Source organism: Octopus bimaculoides, chromosome 9 (genome assembly GCF_046866305.1).
Source record: "Octopus bimaculoides isolate indiv1 chromosome 9, ASM4686630v1, whole genome shotgun sequence".
NCBI classification, from domain to species: Eukaryota; Metazoa; Mollusca; class Cephalopoda; order Octopoda; family Octopodidae; genus Octopus; species Octopus bimaculoides.
The window spans coordinates 7,596,191-7,614,188 of record NC_142936.1 but is presented as its reverse complement, the minus strand read 5'-3'; the positions used below and the strand labels follow the sequence as shown (position 1 = coordinate 7,614,188).

At 36.7% G+C, this 17,998-nt stretch overlaps 1 non-coding gene across 1 annotated transcript; it reads left to right on the top strand.

Annotated features, from left to right (window-relative positions):
• Positions 1–12,291: 12,291 nt before the first annotated feature.
• Trnag-gcc (transfer RNA glycine (anticodon GCC)) lies at positions 12,292–12,362 on the top strand. The gene has a single exon. It is a non-coding gene; the product is annotated as a tRNA-Gly (tRNA).
• The last annotated feature ends 5,636 nt before the right edge of the window (positions 12,363–17,998 follow it).

Genomic DNA, 17,998 nt, shown 5'->3' with positions numbered 1-17,998 from the left:
AAAACGCATAGCGGCATTTCGTCCACTTTTACAATCTGAGTTCAAATTCCACCGAGGTCGGCTTTGCCTTTCATCCTTTCGGGGTCGATACGTTAAGTACCAGTTGAGTACTGGGATCGATGTGATCGCTGTAATCTCTCCCACCAAAATTTCAGGCCTTGTACCTAGAGTAAAAAGAATTATTATCATTATTATTATTGAGGTCGACTTTGCTTTTCATCCTTTCGGGGTCGATAAACACATGGTTCGATGTAATCGCCTCATCCCCTCCCACAAAAAACTGCTGCCCTTGTGGAAAAATTTGAACCCATCATTATTATTATTGTTATTGGTGATGAAAAAATTGTCGAGTGTTCTCTGACGTAGATTTTATTTACGCCTGAGAAAATGAGAAAACTCCTCAATATCGACATATTCCACCTCAAGGCCTGTCCAGTCTCATCGCAGGACATTTCCTATACACTTAGCTCATCTGTTTTGTTTTGTTTTCAATTGCTAGAATCTTTTCCTCCCATAGCTATGGCGCCACTAGCTAGCAACTGTTTCTACGTACTTCCTTTTGTATAAATTAATCAACATAATCCGATGTTATCTTTTCTTTATCTGCGGTCTAATCTGTTCGATTGTTACAATACTCAGCATAGACGTGCAAGAAATAAAAGCTATTTTGTATGTGCGTGTGTGTGGGGGGGGGGGGGGCTTTAAGAAGTGTGTCCACCATTTTGTTTTATGAATAATGCGCAGTAGTGAGTCGGCGGATTGACAGAAAGAAACCGCTGAACTGAAGGAACCATGATTTGCTCCCTTGTTACAGGTGTTGCCTAACGTCCTCTTCTAAAACTATAATGGTTTAGAGCACCGCGACCCGTAATCACGGAGGTGTGAGTTCAAGTCTCATAGCCGGCCGCCAACACTTTTTTCTGCAAGATAGGGGTAGTTTATCCTGTTCAGGCTATATTATTAACATTATCCTACGTTTGAGAATTTAAAATCACTTCTTTAACTTTCTAAGACATCTCAACGCTTCTAAAGCAAACTTCGTTTGTTTGTTTACGTTTATCGTAATTTGAATTTAATAATATCTTTATAATATCAATCAATCAAACCAGCCTTGTCCCTCGCACAGCTTGACAGAGACGCTCTATGTGTTTCTTCTTAGTACCTTATTCGCCATTTCCCTAATATTTATCGAGTTTAACCCACCATCTCGTTCATGGTTGTCCTTCGTTTCTTTTCTTTTTTAAGACTCTCGTTATCCAGTCTCTTCATTCACCTCATTATCGCCCCATTTTTCTTCAACGTCCCCTGGATCAACCCGGTGGAATACCTCTCGGTGTGTTTGCACCGATTCTCATTGTTCGAATTTTAAATTACAAAGCGGTGAATTATGTTTTTCATCTTTTCGTGGTCGATAAAAAGAAAACCATTGCCAGTCCAAAGCTGTGAGTTGGTGAAATTATTGGAGCATCGCACCGATACGTTCCAGTTTCTGTCTGGCTCTGAGTGCAAACCTCATCCTCCGTCACTGCAAAACAGTGACGCATCTGTAAAGAGTTGCGGTCGACAGATAACATCAATAATTTGAAAAAAAACAAAACAATGGAAACATAGCTTCCTTGGTCTGATCAGAAAATCGACTGCTGCAACCATTACTACTATAACAATGCGAACGCATTATAGCTTTTTATTAGGTAAATGCATGGTAGCTGGGAAGCAACGGGTCGATATGGAGACTAGACTCGTTCGATGAAGTCACTATCTGTTATAGATTATTTGCACTATTAAGGTTGACATGGGAATTAAAAAGAAACAAAGACGAAAAGTAAAAGGCCATATATTTTCATGATACGCATAAGTCGAACAACTGAAATGAGGTGTAGTCACGACTTTCTAAATCCTTAATGCCTGCTTTTATGCTTGTTTCATTGTGCCACATTCCGCCAATTGATTGCAAATGAAAGTCTGTTCAATAGACAAAATCTCACTCAGGATCACAGCATCACAAACACCGCCAGTTACAAAGCGAGCCTGCGTTTTACAACAAAGACAGTTAAGGAAAAACGTAAACAATAAAAACATGTTTAAAGAATTATTGATTTCTGATATAGTCCATCTTCTTATCGTCACATGACAACTGCGGTCACGTAGTGCTCCTGGCTATGGTTGAGACAGGGAAATCCCTGATCGTTGTCATCTGAGATTAAGGTTAAAGCAATCACTTCTCACATTTCCAGAGCTGCAGCCGAGAGTACACTGAGAACAGCAGTCTCTGTGACCTACAAGTAATCTTTTCTGTTATAGGCACAAGGTTTGAAACGTTGCGGAATGTGGTTCGCTCATCGTCTCAGTAGTAATTTGAAATCAGAATATAAAGTCGGAATGTAGTAATGATATTTTTCTACTATAAACACAAGGCCTGAAATTTGGTTGGTGGGGCAGGGGGGAGAATAGTCGACTACATCGACCCCAGCGTTTCACTGCTACTTAACTTATCGACCCCGAAAGGATGAAAGGCAAAGTCGACCCCGGCGGAATTTGAACTCAGAAAGGAGCGACAGGCGAAATACCGCTAAGCATTTCGTCCAGTGTGCTAACGATTCTGGCAGCTTGCCACCTGAATGTCGATGATGATGATGATGATGATGACGACGACGACGACGACGACAACGATGATGATGATGATTACGACGCGACGATAATGCTGCTGCTGATGATGATGATAATAATAATAATAATATTAAAAAAAATTTTTTTTTTAAATGCTTTCTAATTGATGTATCAATACCAGCAGATGACAACGTTTCTCTAAAAGAAATGGAAAAACTTTCAAACTACAAAGACCTGCAAATAGAGGTAACTCGAATGTGGAATCTAAAAACAGAAACAATTCCTATCATAGTAGGTGCTTTAGGTATAATAAAAAAATATTCAGACAAATACATAACAAAAACACCAGGACTTACAAATATATATAACATACAGAAAATTGCACTACTGGGTACTGCACACATCCTACGCAAAACACTTTCAATACAGTAAACATAAGAGCACCACAGCAAACCACAGCACATACCCAAGGCGCACAGAGCTGCGCTCGGTAGTGAAGTGAAAGCACGTTATAAAAATAAAACTACTGAATAATAATAATAATAATAATAATAATAATAATAATAATAATAATAATAAATGATGATGATGATGATGATGATGATGATGATGATGATGATAATAATAATAATAAATTGTGTTGACGGCAAATGCTCGCAAGATGCTACAGGAAGGATATTTTCAGCAAAGGTTAAATTTATCTTTCGTGTTGTTGATTATTTTTATAGTAGCGTTCCGTATATTGATGTTTAAAACATATGTAGAGCGTAGCTGTCAGCGTTTTAAACTCTGTGTGTGTGTGTGTGTGTGTGTGTGTGTGTGTGTGTGTGTGTGTGTGTGTGTGTGTGTGTGTGTAGGAATGTTTGTTGTGAAGTGAGGAGGGAACCAGGAACGAGTGAACCCTAATGTATCAGCAACCTAGATTATTACACTTAAATTCGACCCTATGCAATTTGTGCATGTGTATGTGTATATGTGTGTGTGTATGTGTGTGCATATGCATGTGATGTATTTTCATATGATTGATGAGAATTTTGTATTTTCTTGGTTCGTAGAAAACTGGCAACACGTGTTCTCGTGGCTTAATTAAGGGCTGCTAAGTGGCACACAAGCTACGCATAATGATGGAGAGCATAGTTAATTAAACTAACCCCTATGCCTCAGTGGTACTTATTTTTATCAGCATTAAAATGATGAAAGGCAACAATCATTCCCGGAGGTGAATTTGAACTCAGAATATAAAAAAGCTTTCTGGCCGATATCCGCAATAAAGTCTGCTACCTGCTCGCCTCCTTACTACTACTACTACTACTACTACTACTACTACTACTATTACTACTACTACTATACTCAACTGGTACTTATCTGAGGTCAAATTCGACTCACCCCAACATCCTCCAAGCTGCCCTTGTGGAAAAAAATTGAAATAATAAGGATTACTATTATTATTATCAACATCATCATCATCATCATCATCATCATCATCATCATCATCATCATCATCATCATCATCATCATCATCATCATCATCATCACCACCACCACCACCATCATCATCATCATCATCATCATCATCATCATCATCATCATCATCATCATCATCATCATCATCATCATCATCATCATCATCATCATCATCATCATCATCATCATCATCATCATCATCATCATCATCACCACCACCACCACCACCACCATCATCATCATCATCATCATCATCATCATCATCATCATCATCATCATCATCATCATCATCATCATCATCATCACCACCACCACCACCACCACCATCATCATCATCATCATCATCATCATCATCATCATCATCATCATCATCATCATCATCATCATCATCATCATCATCATCATCATCATCATCATCACCACCACCACCACCATCATCATCATCATCATCATCATCATCATCATCATCATCATCATCATCATCATCATCATCATCATCATCATCATCATCATCATCATCACTGATATGAAGGCAGCAAGCTGGCAGAATCGCTAACTCGCCGGGCAAAATGCCTGGTGGTATTTCGTCTGCCGCTCCGTTCTGAGTTCAAATTCCGGCGGGTTCGACTTTGCTTCTCATCAATTTCGGAGTCGATAAATTAAGTGGTTGAAGGAGATTGAAACAGAATGCCCAGTAGAGCTCCTACAGGAAGTTTGTCTCTTAGGAACAGCAAGGATTATCAGGAGGGTTCTAAGCACTTGAAAGACTGCTGGAAACTTGTGGGTACCTAAGGTTACAGGTAGTCACCCGCTATCCACATAATCCCTACCAGGGATAACACAGAACCTGAGCCAAACCAAAATAATATGGATTCGATAATATAAGTTATTGAACATAAGTCTTCAAGTCAGCAATGCTTGGTCACTGAAAGAAAACCTGCAGAATTGTTTCGCCGCTTTGGAGAAGCGTGGTTGGTAGCAATTCTGTGCCTGTAGAATTTGTCTCGAAAAGTATGCTTCCCGATAGCACTGCCAGGCCAAAGATTTCAGAAAGCTATAAACCCTCCCCTCCTGAACGGACCATCCAGTTAATTCTCGTCAATGTCGAAAGTTCGCCGAGAATGTCATCGCTGTTCACCACCATCGCCACTGCCACTATTCTTTATAGAAAGCTAACGTCGAAATTACTTTGGGATATTTGCCCGACTGTTAGAGGGCGCTGTGGAGAGAGCATCTGACAACATTCCAGACGTCAGACATTTTGACTACGCTTGACCGAGACGATAACAGCAATAACGGTAATAAATAAAAATAATGCTTATAAGGCGCAGGAGCGGCTCTGTGGTAAGGCGCAGGCGTGGCTCTGTGGCAGGTGCAGGCGTGGCTCTGTGGTAAGTAGCTTGCTTCCCAACCACATGGTTCCGGATTCAGTCCCACTGCTTGGCACCTTGGGCAAGTGTCTTCTACTATAGCCTCGGGCAAACCAAAGCCTTGTGAGTGGATTTGGGAGACGGAAACTGAAAGAAGCCCGTCGTATGCGTGTGTGTGTGTGTGTGTGTGTGTGTGTGTGTGTGTGTGTGTGTGTGTGTGTACCATCGCTTGACAACCGATGTTGGTGTGTTTATGTCCCCGTAACATAGCGGCGCGGCAAAAGAAACCCGATAGAATAAGTACTAGGCTTACAAAGAACGAGTACTGGAGTCGATTCGTTCGATTTAAAAGGCTTGTGCTCCAGCATGGCCGCAGTCAAAAATGACTGAACCAAGTAAAACAATAAAAGAATTATAAATAGTTGCGACGATAGCAGCAACGAGAACAATAAAACATAAACAACAACAGCAACAACAACAACAACAACAACAACAACAACAACAACAACACGATGGTAGTTATAAATGGTTGTGTCAATGACAATAATGAACGTCAAAGGTACGGTTGAGTTAGTTCAGCTGAAGCTTCCGCACAGAAAGGTTCGTGGTGTTCAAATGGAATCCTTCTAAAAGAGTCCAAAGCATTCAGTTCCAGAAATCTGAATGTCAGCCGTCAGAGTAGCTTTTCTTCAATGGCGCTTATAAACTCACAGCCGCCACCCGCCACCCAACCTTTACTGCATGTTTCTAAATCCCACCCTGCCGCTTTTGTCTGCCCTCCACACCCATGTTTCTCTCTCACCATACAGACATATCTATGTGTGAATGTGTGAGTATGCGTGTGAATGTGTATGCGTATGTGTGCGTGTTACACAGACATACATGTATATATATATGTGTGTGAGTGCGTGTATGTATGAATTTATGTATGTAAGCATGTATATGCATATAATCTATGTGTGTGGGAGCTTGCATGTATATTTATTTGAATATAAGCTGTAAACTTCGTGCTGGCAAGAACTTTATGTTTCGGCTGACGGCTTATTCACTCATTCTTACTTTCAAATAATAACTGGTATTATTTCTATTTATCTATCTTTCAACACATATATATATATATATATATACACACACACATATATCTATATGCATATATATATATCTTTATATACACACACGCACTTATATATACGTATATTTATATATATAAACGTGTATATTTGTATATGCATACATACATATGTACATGTATATATATATATATATATATATATACATATATATATATATATATATATATATATATATATATATATATATATATATATATATATATATATATATATATACATATTCATTTATAGGTACAGGACGTCACCAGCAGTACAAATAACATGAAATACGTAAACAAACGAGTTAAATACGTACAACGAGAAAAACATTGGAAAACAGGAGAAGTAAACACAGAGAAAGACCCATCATCAGTTGTCGGCTGTCTGTCTACTCTTCATTTCATTATATATCCTTTATTATTATCATTATTATTATTATTATTATTATTATTATTATTATTATTATTATTATTATTATTATTATTATTATATACATTGTAATTTGGGATGGTCATTTCATTTTTGTTTGCAAAATAGACACACACACTGTATCATTGAATATCTTATGATGTTCCCATTGAATGTTTGATACCTCCAACGCAATACATGAAAATGGTTTTCTTGTTTTTCTTGTGTTTTGTTTTGTGTTTTGTGGGGTTTTTTTTTTTCAGTGATTTAAATAATTTAGCTAATCAAGATGATGATGATCAGGAGGAGGAGGAGGAGGAGGAGGAGGAGGAGGAGGAGGAGGAGGAGGAGGAGGAGGAGATAATTATACAACAACGTGTTAATCTACGGCTATACTTCCTTCCGAAATTTACTTCAAGTTCTACGTTTTCATTCTCTCTCTCTCTCTCTCTCTCTCTCTCTCTCTCTCTCTCTCTCTCTCTCTCTCTCTCTCTCTCTCTCTCTTTCTCTCTCTCTTTCTAACCCTCCTGCTCTTCATCTTTAATATCTTCCACACTTCCCGTATTTGAAAACAATTACTTTATTTAACTAATATAATTCAAATATCTTTCCGCTCCAGTTATTTTCTTTTATCAGCTCCATCGTTCTTTCAATCAGCCACCAGTATCCTTCAGAAAATACTAACCTTTCTTATTTTAATTCACATAGTGATATATATTTTGCTTTACTTTCAGAATTCCCTAAATCAAGACAACCTTTAACGATGAATGTTTTCACTTTACTGCTCTTTATTATATTTTCATCATTATTTTAATTACCTAAACTTATAATTTAATAAGCCTTAAACATCTTTCGATGTTTTCATTTGATAACATAGTAAAATTATAATTGGTAACTGATCTTGCTTAATTCGGAATCTTTAGCTCCTATAATTAGAAACAACTGATACGACCCAATTTATTTTTTGCAACTAACAATTTTTGAGGTTTATTTTACTGTTTCCTATGATTAATAGGTCTTAAATGCTTTCTTTTATATTACAAGTATTCGCTTTAGCCTCTTTTTAACTTTACGTTATTCTTTCGCTTCCATCCTTTATCTAGGAGCTCGGTTTCTATTTATAAGTATCTACTGAGTTTAACGATGCTTCTTAAATTATTACATCTGCTTTGAAGGATTTGCCATTTGGGAATATATTTGGATTCTTACATGAACCAGGGTTTCCAGTTTTGTTGATGTGTGTTTGTATGTGATATATATTTCGTGATCGTTGTGCATTTGTAGTTAACTTTTCGGTAGGGTTTGTTGAAAAAAATTTTCTATAGCTATGATTGTGAAGGAAATGTTTGTTTATTAGAGTGAATAAATCTCTTGCTTAATTAGATTCTACTGTGAGACGTGGGATACGAGGCATATAACATTAAGATATCCCTGTTTCTTTGTTGGGAGGCTAGGGGTAAAGTGAGTAGCTGATTTCTTTGAAATCGATAGCTAATATCTTATCTTATCCTCTTATTCATGGCCGCTATTCGAAATGCAATTTTTTCAAAAAACCCTATTACACAGTTGGGATACATCACGTTCAACCGACGAAAACCACATAAATTCCTGAACGCTCGATTTTCTTCGACTTCCACACATTCTCCCATTCCTCTACTTTATTCCCCCCCCCCCCCCATACAACACCCATCTCTTTTCTCACTATTTTTCAAGTTCTGGGTTTTAAGATGCTTTCCCCATAATCACATACACAATTTCGTCTCCACAGTCGAAGGGGTTCTTAGTTTTGTAGGCTCCAAGGCGACCGCACTAGTATTGGGAACACGATAAAAGAAAAAATACTCAGTACACACTGTAAAGTGGTTGGCGTCAGGAAGAGCATCCAGCCACGGTAACTATGCCAAAGTAGAGAGTGCACGACCTGTGAGAACCCATGCCTGCATGGAACATTGACGCTGAAGGAAGATGATATGAGTATGATAAAATACATAAACACACATACGCATACATGCATATATTACGTATTATTACATATTATATATATATATATATATATATATATATATATATATATATATACATTTACATATATTATGTATTATACATGAGAGTGTATATATATGTTTGTGTGTGTGTGTGTTAAATAAAATGAGACAATAAAGCCAAGGCTGTGTGGAATGTATAGGACATTTATAAAGAGAAAGGTAGTTTTACAGCTGCTCCTGGGATATTAGGGATATCCCTTCATCAGAGACGATATGAGAGAGTTAACTAGAGGGGAAATAGTAGAGTTTCCTATCAGGAGTTATTTGGGAAAAGGACGGATATATGACGTATATAAGGAAATAAGCACTTTCCTTGGATAATGAACTGCAATTGTAATATCCTACATATATTTTTATTTTTATTTTCTTATTTCCTTTAATACTTCTTATATCCGTCCTTTTCCAAAATAACTCCTTATATTGAACTCTACTATTTCCCTCTAGTTAACTCTCTTATATCGTCACTGATGAAGGGATATCCCTAATATCCCAGAAACAGCTGTAAGATTAACTTTCTCTTTATAAATATCCTATAAATTCCACACAGCCTTGGCTTTGTTGTCTCATTTTACTTAACATATACATGTTCACACAGGACCCGCATTAAACTCCTCACTCGTAATATTATCCAACCGAGAGTCTAAATATGGCCCTCCTGTAGCACTTACATAGCCTTGCCTGCCCTCTTTGGTCTTCTAGATACCAATATCTCTCATATATATATATATATATATATATATATATATATATATATATGTATGTATGTATGTATATTTATATACTGTATAAATATGCGTGTCTCTGTGTGGTTGTGTGTAAATATCAATATATGTCTAATATACGATATATACATACATATATGATATATATATATATATATCTATATTTTATTTTATTTTATTTACATACACGCACAAACACACACACACATATGATCCTCTTCGCGTGTGTATGTGTGTGTGTGTGTGTGTGTGTGTGTGTGTGTGTGTCTGTGTGATATATAATGTGAAAAAAAAGACACAGGCGATCTCGTTAGGTCACGTGTGACGACAGCTGGATTCTAATCTTTGATTAATTCATGCTTCCCTATAAATATTAAAGCTTATTATCTCCACGACTCGAGTTCTAGGTTTCTGGGATTACGATGTACCCAGATGTCCTCTATTGTAAATGAAAACATTGGCACTCTATATACACGCATACATGCACGAGCGTGCGCACACAACCACAAACAAACAAACATACATACACATTTCTAAATATATATCTATATATGCGCATATGTGTGTGTGTGTGTGTGTGTGTGTGTGTGTGTGTGTGTGTGTGTGTGTGTGTGTGTGTGTATACATATATAAATGTGTGTGCAGCGAGCTGGCAGAATCGTTAGCACGCCGGGCGAAATGCTCAGCAGTATTTCGTCTGCCGTTACGTTCTGAGTTCAATTTCCGCCGAGGTCGACTTTGCCTTTCTTCCTTTCGGGGTCGATTAAATAAGTACCAGTTACGCACTGGGGCCGATGTAATCGACTTAATCCCTTTGTTTGTCCCCTCTGTGTTTAGTCCCCTGAGGACAATAAAGAAATATATATATATATATGTGTGTGTGTGTGTGTGTGTGTGTGTGTGTGTGTGTGTGTGTGTGTGTGTGTGTGTGTAAACAGTAAACTTGAGCCACATCAAAGTGACCCTAGGTAGATTCTCCGCCAGTTGGTTATCGGTGCAACACTCCGTACCCTTTATATACAATATATTGTTAGCAGGAGTGGGGCGAACCCCTACTATTCAATAACAGCTAACAGGATCGTGAAACTGGCTCAGTTTCGAGCTATTTGGCTCATTTCCAGTCGCGAGCACCTGCATGCCAAGACGATAATCAGAGTCCACTACCACTAACAATATATTGTAAACAAAAGTGACCATCGGTCACTGATTTGCAACAAGCAACAAGCGAAGTAGCTGGTTGTAATGCCTCAAGAAGAGATCAGAGTAGTAACTATACTAAACCGTAAAGTCAGTCGCCAGATCAAAGTGGCTGTTGAAAGTTAATACTATTAGTTTAACCCCAGGCAGATTCTCCGCCAGAATATATTGCCAGGAAGGGGGGGGGAATCACCAATCCATATATTTATTCTAGTATATAGTACATGACATATATATATATATATATATATATATATATATATATATATATATATATATATATGTATATATATATATATATATGTATATATATATATATATATATATATATATATATATATATATATATATATATATATATATATATATATATGTGTGTGTATATATATATATATATATATATATATATATATATATATATATATATATATATATGTATATATATATATATATGTATATATATATATATATATATATATATATATATATATATATATATATATATATATATATATATATATATATATATATATATATATATATATATATACATATATGTATATATATATATATATATATATATATATATATATATATATATATATATATATATATATATACATATATGTATATCGGTTACGATTTACGCAAAATATCGGTCAGGAATTATTTTTTTAAAAAAAGCCTTCCCAAAGCAGGAAAACAGTCAGTTCATGAAACGTTACCTGTCTTCGTGCTGAGTGACGCGGAAGCTGCCAAATCATCCGACAAGGAAAAGCTGCCTGCCTCCAATGTAACCTTCGAAATACTCGAAGTTTAAAGCTTTCAAAATACTTTCATATCATCGTATAATATTTTCAGGACTCTACAAAGGGTTCCTCATTAAATTTGGAAATGAAATTTAACTTACATTCGAACACTGATGACGCTGATGTGTCTATCTTGTATCTTTTGTGTTTCACTCACTGGACTTCGGCCATGCTGCTGCACCGCCTTAAGGGGTTCAGTCAAACAAATCGGCCCCAGTACGTATCTGTTATATTTGGTACTTATTTTATCATTCGCTTTTGCCGAACCACTATGTTACGAGGACGGAAGGGAACCAACATTGGTTGTCAAGAGGTAGTAGGAACAAACGCAAAGGCAAAAACGTGTCCCTTTTCCTTAACACGAATAGAACAAAAAGGAAATTGGACACATTTTTTCGTATAGGGATTCATAAGCCCCTTTTTCCTTGGCTGAAATAACAAAATACTTTGAAGATGCTCTCATTGATTAATAGGAACAGATGCAACAATATTTTTCAGAATATGTTAAATCTAAATTTTGTTTTATGTATATACTTGTTTGCCTTGTATAAATGTCAGCATCGGTGGTTCAGTGGTAGAATGCTCGCCTGCCACGCGGGCGGCCCGGGTTCGATTCCCGGCCGATGCATATTAAAATTTCCTTTTTTTTTTTATATTGTGTCATTTCTATATTTGTGGCGCAGGCGTGGCTGTACGGTAAGAAACTTGCTTCCGAACATCATGGTTCCAGGTTCGATGCCACTGCACATAACCTTGGGGGCCGACTGAAACATTGTGTGTAATAGACAGAAATCGAAAGAAATTAGGCGGTCCTTAAAAAAATAGACCCCCTTAGGAAATTCTCTGGGATTAGAGGAGTTGCTGGTTTGAATTTCTCTGGCCTTGCCACCAACGGTCTATGAGGAATTAACGAATATAAAAACGTAACGGGCAGAGAAACAAGAAATTTATAATAGGATATATATATATATATAAACTGTATCATGTGTTCTTAATTTTTTCAAGATGTAATTTTGAGAGAGTAGGTTACTATTTCTAGGAGACCATGTGACCACTTAATCGATAATGTTATTTTTGTGGAATCTGTTGATCCTGTTCTCAACATCGATCCAGCACACACAGATTCAAAAATGCTCCATTTGTCAACATCCCGCCTTACGCAGTTTCTCGCGGACTGCATTATCAAATGCTCGCTTTTCTGTTCATATTATTATGAAAACTGCAGGATTTGTTTCTATTGAAATTTGACTGTTATCTCTTGCCGGGCGTTGTCAACGTTGGCTCGTGTCAAAGGAATATAAACGGTTATTCAAGAAACAATAGAAATAAAATGGGCGGGGTTTCGCTCATCACGCAACAATGATAACAAAGTGAAAAATACGATAAAACCAATAACACAATAACAATAACTTAGTTTCGTCGTTGAAAGATGGGATGCATCGAAAAACGAAATAAATCCACGCAACTGAGACTGTTTCGAACTCCAGGGGCCGCGCTGAATTAAACATGAAGCAAAATATGCACTTGCATTGGGTATCAAGAGTGAAGGTACATGGCTCTGTGGTTAGAACGTTGGGCTAACAGTCATGAGGTAATGAGTTCGATTCCCGCACCGGGTTGTGTTCTTGAACAAGAGACTTTATTTCACGTTGCTCCAATTCACTCAGCTGTAGAAATGAGTTGTGACGTCACTGGTGCCAAGCTCTATCGGTCTTTACCTTTCCCTTAGGTAACATCGGTGGCGTGGAGAGGGGAAACTGGCATGCATGGGTGACTGCTTGTCCTCCATAAACAACTTTTCCCGAACTTGTGCCTCTGAAAGGAACTTTCTAGGTGTAATCCCATGGTCATTCATGACCGAAGGGGGGCTATTCTTTTTTTTTATTATTATTTACGGCATAAAAAATAATTACATTTTAAACTTTCTAAAATAATATTCGAACTGGCTTGTATGATCAGAACATAATTTCGAAGTGTTCATAATGCGATAGTGATAATCTAATCAAAGACTTTGCAATTATGAAAACCAGGAGAAAACGTTTCAAATATAAACAAAATGGAAGTTTACAAAAATAAGCATTATTTCCTATCTTGCTCTTAGTTTTGTTTCATTTTGAAAAATAGAAATTTATTTTATGGTTTATTATTGTTTCATATTTCTTTATTGCCCACAATGGGGCTAAACATAGAGGAGACAAACAAGGAGAGACAAAGGGATTAAGTCGATTACATCGACCCCAGTGCGTAACTGTTACTTAATTTATCGACCTCGAAAGGATGAAAGGCAAAGTCGACCTCGGCGGGATTTGAACTCAGAACGTAACGGCTGACGAAATACCGCTAAGCATTTCGCGCGGCGTGCTAACGTTTCTACCAGCTCGCTGCCTTCGTTATTGTTTATATTTTGAATTACAATATATATGGGGACACCTATATATATCTTAAGGGCTTAGGGACTCTATGGGTCTTAATCTAGTCTTAGCAAGGCCACGTTAGATAATTTAGACATACAAAGTAGATGTGTTATGTCAGATTAATTTTAAAGATTTGATCAGACTTTGCAAGAAAAAAAGTACTAGAAAATTTTTCAAACATAAATAAAGTGAAAATATACAAAAAATAACCATTGTTTTCCATCTTTCTCTTAGCTTTGTTTCATTTTGAAAACAAAAAAATTATTTTATGGTTTATTATTCTTTACATTTTGAATTACATATATATAGGAGTACCAAAATCTTTTAAGTGCTTAGGGCCTCTATGAGCCTTAATCCGCCCCTGTCTAGGCAGTTTATATCTCTTCGCTTGTTCTCCGTACGTTTCTTTCCAAATAAAACGGTTGTCCCGTTTAATTCAGAATGTCTTCTCCTCAATCTTTCTAGAACAACCAATAGGGGTACGTTACAAAGATTGCAGAGAGGGTATTGTCATTTTTTTCCCCTTTCAATATAATAATAACCTCCGGTTGTCACTACCGATCGAGGATTACTTGATATCAACATTTAACTTGATCGCTCATGCGTTTCGATACGTTAAATATACACGTGAAAATTATGGAAGGTTGGATGCTTTTATATTCATTACCCGCTTTGTTTATAGTCAGTCTTCCTTGTAATTACATCATCAATAACTCCTGATATGGGATAAGTGGAACCTGCCATACAACAATAAGTTTCATATTCAAATATATTTGCTTCTTCAATAATTTCTATCGCTTCTCCTCTCGCTGATGAACGCGTGTAGTACACACGATACTTCCAAACACTAACGATTTACATATTCCAACACACACACACACACATACACACACACACACACACACACACACACGCACACACACACACATAAAGATATGTATATACATATATATATACATATATATATATATATATACATGTTTGATTTGAAGTTGTAACCGAATGAGATAAAATTGAATACAGCAATATGTTTAGCTTTATGCCGTTTGTCTACCTGTATTACCTAAGAAAAAAATAGGGCTAAAGTACAAGCATCACCACCAACATTTACAGTGCTTAGGGGTAATCTAGACCGCGAAACTTATGTAGACTACAAAAATTAAATAGATCATGAATATCCACAATCTGCATTATCAGCCATTTATTTTAATATATACTTACAGGGTACTGATCCATCATAAGTTTGACTAGAAGTCACTTGAATTAAGGGACACCCATTAATATTGAACTTGGATCCACGAGTTTCTGAAGAGAACTTAACCATACAGTAAATCCTGCATTCAGTTTCTTAACGAAGTTTGGCTGGCGACTATCTGCGCACGTTTCATGCACCAGTTGGTTTAGTTGATGTGAAGAAAGGAAAATAAATAAACAACTACTAAATCGGAGTTCATGTTCTTCGGAATGCGAAATGATCTGATAACAATTTAACTTATAATCTCCATTGCGTCTTTACGAAATCTCCAGAGGCCAGCTCCTTCAAACTTTTGTAGGGAAATGTTACCGCTGTTACACTAAAAGTTTATCTTTGATTCTACAGAGAAGACATTAAAATTCCTTCCTACCCAACACAATTTCAACTCAGTCGTCAACTGGGAAACGAAATATATTTTTATTATTGATATTATTTTTATTTAGATCCCTGTCAGCTCTGGTTCAGCAGAATCGTTCTGTCACGTAAGCCATAACGCCGCCTGTTGTGCAGCTCCGACATGCAGTAGTTTACCATGTGGAGTTTTATCTAACAGTCGGTGCATATTATTTTTTCATTATTCTTCTGTCTGTTTTAGGTTGCCAGTAATTCCAATGGTGATTTCAGGAAATAAGGACAAGGTGAACCCGGTTAAATCACGATTGTGGTTGTTAATGTTGTTAATGGCGGAGTGCATTCTGGGACAATGTTAATGGCGAGTGAAGCTATGGACGCTGCTAGTATTTTTCTGTGATGTTTATTGTTTCCTGTCTTTGTTGGAACTATTCAGGAAAGACAGTAGTGTTGATGCTGTGTATCTCCAGATCAGTCCTAATGGAGAAGTCCCAGGTAATTGACCGAACGACAAAGCACGACCCACATATGAATATTCCAAGTTATTGCATGTTTCAGACGAGCTAAGGACTACATTACATTCACCGACCTACAGTTATGAGCAGCTTCGGTTGCAGTGTGAATATATTGTATTCTATCTTTTGTCCAATCTACACAAAATCACAAAAGAACGAAGTGAATTCGGTCAAAGCAAATCAAATGCGAAACCAAACCCAGCAGCAATGAAACATCAAATGATTTCGGCATTTTTTATTCTTATCTTTATTTTTTTTAAAATCTTTTACTTGTTTCAGTCATTAGACTGTGGCCATACTGGAACACCGCCTTGGAGAATGAATCGATCCCAGCATTCATTTTTTTCAAGCTAGCTACTTATTCTATCGGTCTCTTTTTGCCGAACCGCTGGGCGGTGGTGGGGAACACACACACACACACACACACACACTCACACACACACACACACACACACACACACACACGCACAAACACACACACACACACACACACACACACACACACACACACACACACACACATATATACATATATATATTTCTGAATCTCTTTGATTCTTTAAATGTGCTGGGCCCCTGATAATTAATCGATATTAATTAATATATTAATATATGACTAATTACCAGATCTTATAATATAATTATATATATATATATATATATATATATATATATATATATATATATATATATACATAAGATATATATAAGTTTCCACACACTCACCGTCTATGAATGAGTAAATGGGAATGAGTAAACGTGAGTGATTGAGTGAGTAAGTGAGTGAATTACAGAGTAAGATATCAATGTAAATGAATGAGTGAAGCTGTGAGAGAATGAGTATGCATAAGCTGAGACGTTGAGATCGTCATTCATAACTGTGAGGTCAGAACGAATGCTTATTTCTTATTTTTTTGTTGTACTTCTTATTTTACTAATTTATTTATTTTAAATTACTTTATTTCGTTAGAATTAAATGGCAATCACTTCGTCCTCGTCCTCGTCCCTAAGGACAATTCGTGTAAACGGTTCGTACGAATGCATGTGGATAATATCTACTGGAAAAAAAAATACTTTCATAAACGAGGTTCTTGACATAGAGTTCACATTAAAAAGATTCCGCGATGGCTTACCCTGTAACAACGCGTTTTAAAATTTGCCAGACATCTTTATACTGACCTTTGATAGACCAATGTCACGTGACGAGCATGTCATTTGATAAAATGTTCCTGCTTCAATAGAAGTAACATTAGGAGGGATGGAATGGATGCTGAGGCCATCTGCTTTTGAATAAGCTTCGGTCCATTTCATCTGGTCACGCTAAAACATTCGTTGATTCACTTAAAGAGAGTTCGGAGTTCGGGGTTCGGTTCACTTATGATTAGGAACTTATCTTCAAGAATTGAGGTCACAGAGATTCTGAAACAAACACACATACACACGACACACGACACACACACACACAAATAGATAGATAGATAGATAGATAGATAGATAGATAGATAGATAGATAGATAGATAGATAGATAAATAGATAGATAGATAGATAGATAGTCTATCTGACTGGCAGGCAGGCAGACAGGCAGGCAGGCAGGCAGGCAGGCAGACAAATAGATAGACATACATGCACACATGCATAAGATATATAAACACATATTAGATATAAAATGCATATATATATATATATATGACATATGCGTGTATATCTATGTATATATATTTCTTTACA